Here is a 12,558-nt window from a genome sequence, read left to right as displayed (position 1 = left end):
TCACTAAGAACAGGATGGCTAGAGGAACCAGTTGGGATGGGAGATGCATGCCGAAACTAGATAGTGGACCAACATGACGACCTCTTAGTGTCTGTGTTGCAAGCCATAATGCCCAAAAGTAGAGAGAGAGTATGGGGAATATTGTCTGCCTTAGAGGCGGGGGGAGGGTGAGAAAGGGGGAATATACCCAGGATATTGGTGGTGGGGAATGTGCACTGGTGGAGGGATGAGTGTTTTATTATTGTGAGATTGTAACCCAAATATGAAAGCTTGTAATGATCTCACGGTGATTCTCTAAAATTTTAAAAATTAAAAAAAAAGAATCAAGGATGCTGTCTCATTTGACATGGCATCAAAAATCAGATGGGCCAGACACGTAATGTGATTTAGAGAAGACCTCTGGATTAGAGCTGTTACTGACTGGATTCCATGGGACGTAAAAAAACCGCGTGGTCGCCCACTTCTTCGTCAAGACCCTGAATGAATGGTTTGAGGCTTTTTTGTGTTCCTGGAGCGAGCAGACACCATTGGGCTATACTAGCCCACAACAGGGATGAATTGAGACGTTACTGGTGCCCGCTCAAGCAAATCGATGAGCAATGGGATGACAAGTGATACAAGTGATACTACACCGAACTGTTTATCTAGCTATTTAAATTCTGTCAATGTGTCGAACACCCTGGGGGAAGCCCAAAGAGCTATTCATGGGAGACAGCCCCAAACATTCTCCAATGAATGCCTGAAGCCAGTGCGAGTGGTTGGCATCTCCTTGGGTTTTCTATCTCCTCTGTTTCTACTAATAGTTGTCTGTTTTGTCCAGCAGTCTAACGGAGTTCTCACAGGACTGACAGGTAATACCTGCAGGAGTTGTACTTAAAGACAATAATTGACTCCATATCTGTAGACAGGAGTTTTTATTTTTAATTTTTAAAATTTTATTGAATTACCGTGAGATAGTTACAAACTTTCATGTTTGCGTTACAATCTCCCAATGATCAAAAACCCATCCCTCCACCAGTGCACATTCCCCACCACCAATATCCCGGGTATGCTCCCCCTTTCCCACCCTCCCCCTGCCTCTATAGCAGACAATATTCACCCTACTCTCTCTCTACTTTTGGGCATTATGGCTTGCAGCACAGACACTGAGAGGTCATCACGTTTGGTCCATTATGCATGCTGAAAGGAGTTGGTTTGAGATGAACAGTAGAGGAAAGTGCAGAAAGAGTGAGTCCATGGATAGATGGGTGCACCTCTGCCTCCTCCTCTCTGGGCCTTCTCTTCGTGTCCTGAACTCACAATCCCATTATTTCATCATGGCATGAAACAATGGGGAAGTGAATGTTATTGTGGTTTCTGGACTTTTTTGATCTCTGTATACATGGAAGCCCCTCAGTCTCCCAGTTTAAGTTCAGGGAAACTCTGAGTATCAATGTTGGCAGACAGTAACATGGAGGTCCAGGACTGTGTCATCTTTGAAACCTATATTGGGAGCTAATTCTTATGCATGTTTGTAATGTCTGAATTTCACTTAGATTATAAAGATAAAAATTAGTTTCCACCCTCAGTTATTTTTGATTTTTTGATGTTTTGATGGATTATAGAAGAGAGGTGACCATGTAGAATGGAAAATGACCAAATTAAAAAATAGGATATGATTTATTTTGACGAGTATGAAACCTGACAGTATTAAGCTCTGTGAAGCAATTCAGACAGTAAACACAAATAACATATGACTTTCTTCATTTGTTTAAGAATGCGAAAAGAGGGCAGGAGCAGTTGTGCAGAGGGTTGGGTGTTTGTTTGGTATGTGTCCAGCTGAAATTCAATCTCCAGCACTATATATGATCCCCTAAACCTAATCAGCAGTGATCCCTGAAACTAGAACCAGAAGTAGGCCCTGAGCATCACCAGGTGTGCCCTCCCAACAATCAAAACAGAACAGTGAAAGCAAAATGAAAATAAACTTTCAAATAAATAGAAAAGAATAATATTGATAATATTGGTGGTCACCTCAGTGGGGGTAGATATGGGTTAAAGGGGTGATTGTTTGGTACTGTGTGGAAGCTCAAGTTTGAGGGAGCTCATAAGAATGTTTTGCAGCACGCTGGAAACACGGTCATATTCTAAACCAATACTCCTTCAATATGAATAAATTTTAATAAGAATAAAGCACAATTCTGATGGCTATTTTTAAACCCTCTTTTTCTATTGAAGGTGATTTATGTCATTAGAAATCCCAGAGATGTTATTGGGTCTGGCCATTTATTCTGGAAAGGTATAAAATATGTTCAGAAAGCAAAATCAATGGAATTGTATTTTGATTGGTTTATCAAAGGAAATGGTGAGTGAATGTAAAGTACAGAAGTTGGGAGGGTGTCTGTGTTACAGAGTTTTATGAGATCTCGTGCTACACCCAATTGGTACCTCAATGTTTTCCCAACCACAGAGCACCTGGCTCATCACTACAGAGCCCAAACTTCTCAGGTCATCATTTTTTTCTACAGAGCAACCTCACAAATATCACAAACCGTCTTCAGAATCTTTTGAGCCTCAGGAACTATTGGGCACAAATGGAGTATTAGTCTTCACCTCTTCTGTTCCCTGGGGTCAGGGTCTGGGGTAAGCTTTTTATCCAATGCCTGGACAAAAGAATCCAGACTTCCCAGGACATCATTGGGCATATATTTGTAAAGCTCCTGTAATCTTTTGTTCCATATGGAGGAATTTTTTTAAAAAAATTATTGAATCACTATGAGATACTTACAAGCTTTCATGTTTGGGTTATAATCACACAATGATCAAACACCCATACCTCCACCAGTGCACATTCCCCAGCATCAATATCCCCAGCATATGCCCCCTTTCCCACCCTCCCCTACCTCCATGACAAACAATTTCACCCATACTCTCTCTCTACTTTTGGGAATTATGGCTTGCAACACAGACACTGAGAGGTCATCATGTTTAATCTATTGTCTACTTTTGGCACATATCTCCCATTCCAACTGATTCCTCCAGCCATCATTTCCTTAGTGATCTCTTCTCTATTCCATCTGCCTTCTCCCCTCCACTCATGAAACAGGCTTCCAGCTATGGGGCAATCCTCCTGACCCTTGTGTCTACTGTCCTTGGATGTCAGCTTCATGTGATCGTATGGAGGAATTTTATAGTTCGGAGTCATTTTTAATTTTGGCTTTTTGGGCCACACCTAGCAATACTCAGGTGTTACTCCTGGCTCTGCACTCAAAAATTACTCCTGGCGGTGCTTGGGGAACCATATGGGATGCCGGGGATCGAACACAGGTCGGCTGCATTCAAGGCAAATGCCCTACCTCTTGTACTATTGCTCTGACCCCAGGATTTCTTAATTTAAAAAAATTTTAAATATTTTAAAATTTACTTATTTTTATTTATTTATTTTTAATTTTTTAAAAATAAATAATTTGATGATTACATTTTAGTCATACAATGATCAAGTAACCATCCCTCCACCAGTGCCCATTCTCCACCACCGTTGTTCCCAGTATCCTTCCCGCCACCTCCAACTCATCCCCCCTGTTGCCTCAGTGACAGGCACATTCCCTCTCTGTCTCCTTTTGGGTTTTATGGTTTTCAATACAGGTAGTAAGTGGCCATCATGTTTGATCTATAGTCTTTCTTTTTCTTTTTGGGTCACACCCGGCTATGCACAGGGGTTACTTCTGGCTCTGCACTCAGGAATTACCCCTGGCAGTGCTCAGGGGACCATATGGGATGCTGGGAATCGAACCCCGGTCGGTTGGGTGCAAGGTAAATGCCCTACCCGCTGTGCTATTGCTCCAGCCCTGATCTATAGTCTTAGAGTCTACTTTCAGCACGCATCTACCATCCTGAGCGAGCCCTCCAAGCACCATTCACTTAGTGGTCCCTTCTCTAGCCCAGCTGCCTTTTTCCCCAGCATGTGAGGCAGACTTTCAAGCCATGTAGAGATCCTCCTGACCCTTATCTCTATTATCCTTTCATACTAGTCTCTAATTCTGTTACTTTATATTCCACAAATGAGTGCAGTCATTCTGTGTCTGTCCTTCTCTCTCTAACTCATTTCACTTAGCATGATACTCTCCATGTTTATCCACTTATATGCAAATTTCATGATATCATCTTTTCTAATAGCTGCATAGTATTCCATTGTATAGCTGTACCAAAGTTTGTTTAACCAGTCATCTGTTTTCGGGCACGTGGGTTTTGCCCATATTCTGGCTATTGTAAATAGTGCTACGATAAACATACAAGTCCAGGTGTCATTTCTACTGTATTTTTTTTGCATCTCTTGGATATATTCCCAGAAGTGGTATTGCTGGGTCAAATGGGAGCTCAATTTCTAGTTTTTTGAGAAACGTCCATATTGTTTCCCAAAAAGTCTTACCCAGTCGTTATTCCCACCAGCGGTGAAGGAGAGTCCCCTTCTCACATATCCAACTCACATATCCGGTGTTACTGCCAACACCGGTTGCATTGTTCTTTTGGATGTGTGTCAGTCTCTGTGGTGTGAGATGACATCTCATTGTTGTTTTGATCTACATCTCCCTGATGATTAGTGATGAAGAGCATTTTTTCACGTGCCCTTTGGCCATTCGTATTTCTTCTTTGAAAAAGTTTCTATTCATTTCATCACCCCATTTCCTGATAGAATTGGATGTTTTCTTCTTGTAGAGTTCAAGCAGTACCTTGTATATCCTTGAATAACCCCTTATCAGAAGTGTATCAGGTGAATATCCTTTCCCATTCTGTAGTCTATATTTGTATTCTGGTCACTGTTTCTTTTGAGGTACAGAAGCTTCTTAGTTTAGGATAGTCCCATTTGTTTATCTGTTTCCACTTGCTTGGTCAGTGGCATTTCTTCTTCGAAGATACCTTAGCTTCAACATCGTGGAGGGTTTTGCTGGCTTTTTCTTCAATGTAGCTTATGGATTCTGGTCTGATGTTGGGGTCTTTAATCTATTTTGATCTGACTTTTTTGCCTGGTGTTAGGTACAGGTATGAGCCCAGTTTTTTTTTGCATGTAGCGGTCCAGTTTTGCCAGCACCATCCCCCCCAATAATGTAGGAGTACTGCTTTTTGTTCAGCCACTGAATAAGTTGATTGAATTTGGCATGAAATCCACATTAATTATTTTTTAAAATTTTATTGTATCACCATAAAATAGAGTTACAAAGCTTTCATGTTTGTAATTCAGCCATATAATTATGGAACATCCATCCCTCCACCAGTGCACATTTTCCACCACTAATATTCCCAGTATACCCACCCCCCACATCCCAGACTTCACCCTGCCTATATGGAAGACAATTTCCCCAATACTCTCTCTCTATAATTTTGGGCATTCTGTTTTCTCCAATTTTCCCACCACCATTCAAGTCTACCTGCCAGGGGCAGACGCTAGATAATGTATTTTCCATTGCTCACTTTGAATATCATGAGAGCTTGCACGGCCACGATTGTAAGTGTAAATTTTTATGTTGTAAATAGTTGGGTTCTAGAGACATCTCTGTATGGCACTAATGCATTTTGGGATTCAATTGGGAGTCTCTGGGCCAGGACTGTTGGGCAAGAACCATTTGTTAAAGAGGCTTTCCTTGATCCACTTTATATTTCTTCATCCCTTATCAAAGATTAGATGATCATATATTTGAGGGTGTGTGTAAAGATATTCTAACCCTATTCTATTGGTCTGTGGATCTGTCTTTGTTCCAATATCATGCTGTTTTAAATATTACTGCTTTGTAGTAGAGTTTGAGGTTGGTTGGGGAAGGTGATGGCCTCCCATCTTTCGCCCCATCCCAAGAATTGCTTTAGCTATTCGTGGGTGCATGTTGTTTCATATAAATTTCAGGAGTGTTTGATCAATTTCTTAGAAGAATGTCTTGGTACCCTTATAGGGATTACACTGAATCTGTATAATGCTTTGGGGAGTATTGCCATTCTGACAATGTTAATTCTCCCAATCCCTGAGCAGGGGATGTGTTTCCATTTCCTCGTGTCCTCTTTTATTTATTGAAGTAACCTTTGGAAGTTTTCTTGTACATGTTCTTTACCTCCTTAGTTAAGCTGTCTGAGGTATTTGATTTTCTGAGGCACGATTGTGAATGGGATTGCTTTTTTCATATCACTTTTCTTTTTTTTCTTTATTTTTAATTAGTGAATCACCTTGAAGGTACAGTTACAGATTTACTCATCTTTGTGCTCTTGTTTCCCTCATACAAAGTTTGAGAACCCACCCCTTCACCAGTGCCCATTCTCCACCACCAGTAAGCCCAGCATCCCTCCTACCCTCCCCAATTCCATCTCCCCACACCCTGCCCTGCCACTGTGGCAGGGCATTCCCTTCTGTTCTCTCTCTCTAATTAGGTGTTGTGGTTCACAATAAAGGTGTTGAGTGGCCACTGTGTTCAGTCTCTAGCCCACATTCAGCCCGCATCACCCTTCTCCCACATGGCCTCCGACCGCATTGTACTTGGTGATACCGTCTCTGAGTTGCCCTCTCCCCAGAATGTGAGGCCAGCCTCCAAGCCATGGAGTCAGCCTCCTGGTACTTATTTCTACTAGTCTTGGGTGTTAGTCTCCTACTCTGTTATTCTATATTCCACAGATGAGTGCAATCTTTCTATGTCTGTCTGTCTCTTTCTGACTCATTTCATTTAGCATGATACTTTCCATGCCGATCTACTTATATGCAAAATTCATCACCTCCTTTTTTCTAACAGCTCATAGTATTCCATTGTATAGATGTCATATAACTTTTCTTATATCTCATTATTTGCGTATAGGAAAGCCTATTTTGGTATTTATTTTATGGCCTACAACTTTATTATATGAGTCTATTGTTTCTAGGAGCTTCTTTGTAGAGGCTTTAGGGTTCTCTAAATATAGTATCATGTCATCTTCAAATAGTGAGAGCTTGATTTCTTCCTTTCCTATCTGAATGCCCTTAATATCTTTTTCTTGCCTGTTATGGCAATTACTTCCAATACTATATTGAATAGAAGTAGTGACAATAGCTAGAATCTGGAAACAACCCTAGTGCCTGAGAACAGACGACTAGGTCAAGAAACTTTGTTACATCTACACAGTGGAATACTATGCAGCTATTAGGAGAGTTGAAGTCATGAAATTTGCTTATAGGTGGATGGACATGGAGAGTATCGTACTAAATGAAATGAGTCAGAGAGGGACAGATGTAGAAGGACTGCACTCATTTGTGAAATATCAAATAACATAATGTGAGACTTATGCCCATGACAGTAGACACAAGGGTCAGAAATATTGCTCCATAGTAGGAAGCCTGTCTCATGAGCGGGGCAAAAGGAACTGGAATAGAGAAAATATCACTAAGACAATGATGGTTGGAGGAATCATTCGGGATGGGAGATGTATGCTGAAAGTAGATAAAGGACCTAACATGTCAACCTCTCATTATCTGTACTGCAAACCATAATATTCAAAAGTAGAGACCGAGTATGAGGGAAATTGTGGATACAGGGAGAGGACTGGAAAGGGGGAGGGTATACTGGGGACATTGGTGGTGGGGAATGTGCACTGGTGGAGGGATAGGTATTTGATCATTGCATGATTGAAACTCAAACATGAAAGCTTATAACATTATCATAGTGATTCAATAAAAAAAGAATAGAAGTGGTGAGAGTGGGCATCCTTGTCTTGTCCCTGATCTTAAAGTTAAGGCTCTTAGTTTTTCCCCATTGAGGATAATGCTTGTTATGGGCCTGTTGTAGATGGCTTTGATTATGTTGAGGAAAGTTCCTTCAATTCCCATTTTGGTGAGAGTTTTCATCATAAACGGGTGCTGAATCTTGTCAAATGCTCTCCCTGCATATATTAATATGATCATGTGGTTTTTATTTTCTCTTTTACTGATATGATGGATTATGCTGATTTACTTGCCAATGTTAAACCATCCTTGTATCCCCGGGATGAATCCCACTTGGTCATAGTGTACGATCTTTTTAATGAGTTGTTGTATTCTACTTGCTAATATTTTGTTGAGGATCTTTGCATCCATGTTTATCAGGGATATCAGCCTGTAATTTACTTTTTTGATGGTGTCTCTTTTTGCTTTTGGTATTAGGGTGATATGTGCCTCAGAGAAACTGTTTGGGTGTGTTTCTGTTTCTCCAATTTCCTGGAAAAGCATGAAAAGAACTGACAATAGATCCTCTTTAAATGTTTGGAAGAATTCACTAGTGAATCCATCTGGACCTGGACTTTGTTTTTTGGAAGATTTTTGATTACTGTTTCAATTTCCTTGATAGTAATTTGTCTGTTCAGGTATTCTAAATCTTGGCTCAGTCTTGGGAGGTTATAGGAATCCAGGTATTTATCCATTTCTTCTAGGCTCTAATGTTTCATGATATACAGTCTTTCAAAGTAATCTCTGATGATCTTTTGAATTTCTTTGGTTTTTGTTGTGATGTCCCTTTTCATTTCTGGTATGGTTTATTTGGGTTCTCTCTTTCTTTCTTTGTGAGTCTTTTTTTTAAATTTTTTATTGAGTCACCATGTGGAAAGTTACAAAATTTTCAGGTTTAAATCTCAGTTATACAATGCTCGAATACCCATCCCTTCACCAGTGCTCATATTCCACCACCAAGAATCCCAGTATAGCTCCACCCCACCCCCTCACACCCCTAATCTTTGTGAGTCTTGATAGTGGCTTATTGATCTTGTTTATTTTCTCAAAGATCCAGTTCTTAGTTTTATTGATCTTTCAAATTGTTTTTTGGGCTTCCATATCATTAATTTCTGCTCTAAATTTTATTATTTCTTTCCTCTTGCCTGGTTTGGACTCCTTTTGTTAGTCCTTCTTTAAGATCTTGAGCTGTGAAGTCAATTTATTCTTCCTTCCTGAGAAATGCTTATAGAGCTATAAATGTTCCCCTTAACACTGTTTTACCTGTATCTCAAAAGTTCTGGTAGTTCAAGTCTTCATTCTCATTTGTTTCCAGGTATCTTTTGATTTATTCCTTGATTTCCTTCCTCACCCATTCATTGTTCAACATTGAGTTGTTTAATTTCCAGGTACTTGATTTGATTCTTCCCATCTGTGTGATTAACTTCTATCTTCAGTGCATTGTGGTCTGAAAAGATAGTTGATACAATTTCTACCTTTATGATTCTATTGATGTATGTTTTGTGGCCCAGAACGTTGTCTATCTTGGAAAATGTTCCGTATGTGATGGAAAATAATGTGTGTTCAGTTGTTTGGTTATTGAAAGCCCTGTAATCCCTCTCTCTTCCATTTCTCCCTTCAAAGTCAGTACTTCCTTCTGTAGGATTTCTTATGGGAACCTTGCTGGGTAGCTCTCAGTAAACTAAGACTTAACTTTGAGTTTGAAAAGCACTGTCCAATGTTTTTCTAAATTTGCTGTGGATGAGTTTGAGGGTGGAGGGCCTTTGAATACTTACATATTCCAGGAGATGTTCAGGCTTGTGATGAAGTTATATGTTTCAAATGGAAAAACATTACATTTAAAAATAATATATTAGCCTGAAGATACCTTTGTTGAATGGTCTTTGCTTGATGTCCATCTTTTATTTTTTGGTTGTATGGTAGTGGAATGCTCAGGGATTATTTATGATTATTTATGACAGGTCCTAGGCGACCAAATGGGATGCCTGGTTATTGAACTTGGATCGATCATATGCAAGGCAAGTGCCCTACCTACTGTGCTTCGGCCCCACTTTGATGTCAGTTTGCATCACGAATGGTTTCCAGTTAGTGACTGAAAACCCAGCCCATGGCCTTTCATAGCTGAGCCAAATGGTATCTGGGCTGTTCCATGTTCTTTATCCAGAAACATTGTTCTCAAGGACTTTAGGTCAGGATTGAAAGGTGCACACACCTGAAATTCTATAGGTATCAGTCTTTCCTCTGGTACATCGCCACACAGTTCCACTGCTCTTCATTGGGCAATGAGGATGGAAATCGAATACACATTTTTTGGGAGACCTAAAAATCAGGTCTATAAGGAAAGACTGACACCTACGTGACTTTTCCCACCAAAAGAACCTGAAACCGAGTCTAGTAAATAAAACTGGCAGGCAGACTCCAATAGGGAGAATTCCACAAAGCAGCTGACCAGTCCACCTCACAACTGTCAAGGTCATGCATCTCCAGGAACGTTTGGAAAGCCATTTATAACCGACGTGAGGAAAATGTGGCTTATGGAATCCTTGGTTTAATTTTTTAAAAGAGGCTTTTGGGGTAAAAAATGATAGTACAGTAGGGAGGGCGTTTGCCTTGCACGCAGCTTACCCAGGTTGGATCCTTGACATCCCATGTGGTCCCCTTAGCTCTACGAGGAGTGCAGAGCCAGGAGTAAGCCTTGAGCAACACCAGGTGTGATCTACAATAAAGTATTTATTTAAAAACCTAGATGATCTTCAAAGATTATTTCCTCCTTCTCTTCTTCCTCTTCCTCCTCCTTGTTCTCCTCCTCATCTTCTTTCTGCTCCTCCTCCTTCTCGTCTATCTTTGCACTTTTTCTATTTTACCTCTAAAGCCATTCTTTATAAACATCTTAAGTACCCCATATCCTACCCCCGTGGGATTGTAATTAATTGCAGGTTCTTCCCCAAGATTTATACTCAGATTTCCACATAATGTCCCCTGTGTGACCTTACAGTTTGGATATCACAATAAACGAAGGAACCTCCAACCATGGATGCCACATTCCTTCAAAGACAAGCAACAAATACGTCTGGTAAAAATAAAAGGATTAATGGTGTACTATTTCTGACCGTGTTTTTCACACCTGCTTTCATGACAGAAGAGTGGCATAATGTTTTGTTTACAGATAAAGATGTCTTGCTGCTGACCTACCCAAAATCAGGTAAGGCAGCTGGAGCAGGTGCAGAGATGGGTTGTGGCTCTTTCTATGGGAACTAGGGAAAGAAGAGAGACTATCTATAGACCATACCACTGGTGTCCAGGAAACTGTACGTGGGCCTGTAACAGAGACATCCTAACAGTGTCAGATGGGCTCTATGGCTCTACAGGAGCCCATAAGGCAGAATAATCCTAAATCTGTTTTGTCAGTGTATGTGTTGCAAGCCATCATGCCCCAAAGTAGAGAGAGAGCATGGGGATATTGTCTGCCATGGAGGCAGGGGGAGAGTGAGAAAAGGGGCATATGCTGGGGATATTGGTGGTGGGGAATATGCACTGGTGGAAGGATGGGTGTTTGATCATTGTGTGATTATAACCCAAACATGAAAGCTTGTAACTATCTCATGGTGATTAAATAAAATTTTTAAAAAAATTTCTAAGTCTGTGTCAGGTGTTTTGACTAAGAACAGAATGAGATAGCCCAACAGGATCTCATCAAAGACCTAAAGGGGGTGCTTGATTGTTGATTAGCTGGATTGTAGCCTCGTTTCTACATTCTATACATAGTCCTGTCATCAGGTTCTGTGCCAAAAGTAGATGCAAGTTTTACTTCTCAGTTATACTCTTCTTAAGCTGGGGTGTGAATTATAGACAATTTAAAGAGAAGAAAAGTTCCAACTAAATTGAGATGCTGAGAATGAATGTGATCAACTAGCACCAACCTTCCCAGGAAATCTTTGATGATTCAGTAGCACCATTATAAAATTATAACAGTGATCACCAATTAACTTTTATTAACCTAAGTTTGGATAATTTTATTTGCCTTTGTGTTGTAACAAACCATAGGAAGTAAAATTGTTGAAAATAATAAAATTAACATTCAGAATAGAATAAAAATAATGTGGAGTTCATGCCCAATTCAATCAGCTTAATCAATGGCTTAATAAATAACAATACTCCCACATTATTCAAAAAAAGAGCTGGAAAAAGGGGAAAGGGAATGTTCACATAAACTGGGTAGAAAGGTCCTACCTAAAAGTATTTTATAACTGGGTATAAACTTCCTTATTGTAAGTCAAGACTTTCTTACAAAGAAAACTTTGGGGATGTGCTTCTCCAAGGGAAACAGGCAGAGAACTCCTGGTATGTCCAACGACTGTGCCATTTGTTTGTTTCTTTGCTTACTGAGGTATCAAAGGGTTTCAAGAGCATAAACGTTTCTGTTTAGGAATACACTGAACCAATCCAAACCCAACACCAAATTTCCAACAACACTGCTCACTCCCCTGCCCCTTGGTAATTTCAAATCTGTGACCACAGGCCAATGGATAGTTTTCCCAGGAAACCATCTCTTATATTTCCATATTTATTTTCTTGATTGACCATTATCAGTTAGATCACCTGGTATTTAATTTTTCCATTACTCCCTCATTAGATGAGAAGAATTGGACTTCCTCTGTTTTCTCGATGACTAGAATCCTCACTGTCTGTATATTCCTTATCTTTTCCCTCCACTTAACAGTTTGCGGAAATTTGGTTGCTTTCAAATCTCAATTCTTGTTGATAGAGATGTGGTGCACATGTGAAAATGATGTCTTTTTTGTCCCGTATTTAGTACATTAAAAAAGTCAAAGAAATGCTACCAATAGGTAAGCGTAGTCACTTTGTGATTT

The 12,558-nt window shown here is 40.0% G+C and overlaps 1 pseudogene; it reads left to right on the top strand.

Annotated features, from left to right (window-relative positions):
* LOC129406855 (sulfotransferase 2A1-like) overlaps positions 1-12,558 on the top strand; it is a 43,671-nt pseudogene that overhangs the window by 12,320 nt on the left and 18,793 nt on the right.

This window comes from Sorex araneus, chromosome 8, assembly GCF_027595985.1.
Source record: "Sorex araneus isolate mSorAra2 chromosome 8, mSorAra2.pri, whole genome shotgun sequence".
NCBI classification, from domain to species: Eukaryota; Metazoa; Chordata; class Mammalia; order Eulipotyphla; family Soricidae; genus Sorex; species Sorex araneus.
The sequence above is the reverse complement of the archived record's forward strand: the minus strand, read 5'-3'. Positions and strand labels throughout refer to the sequence as shown.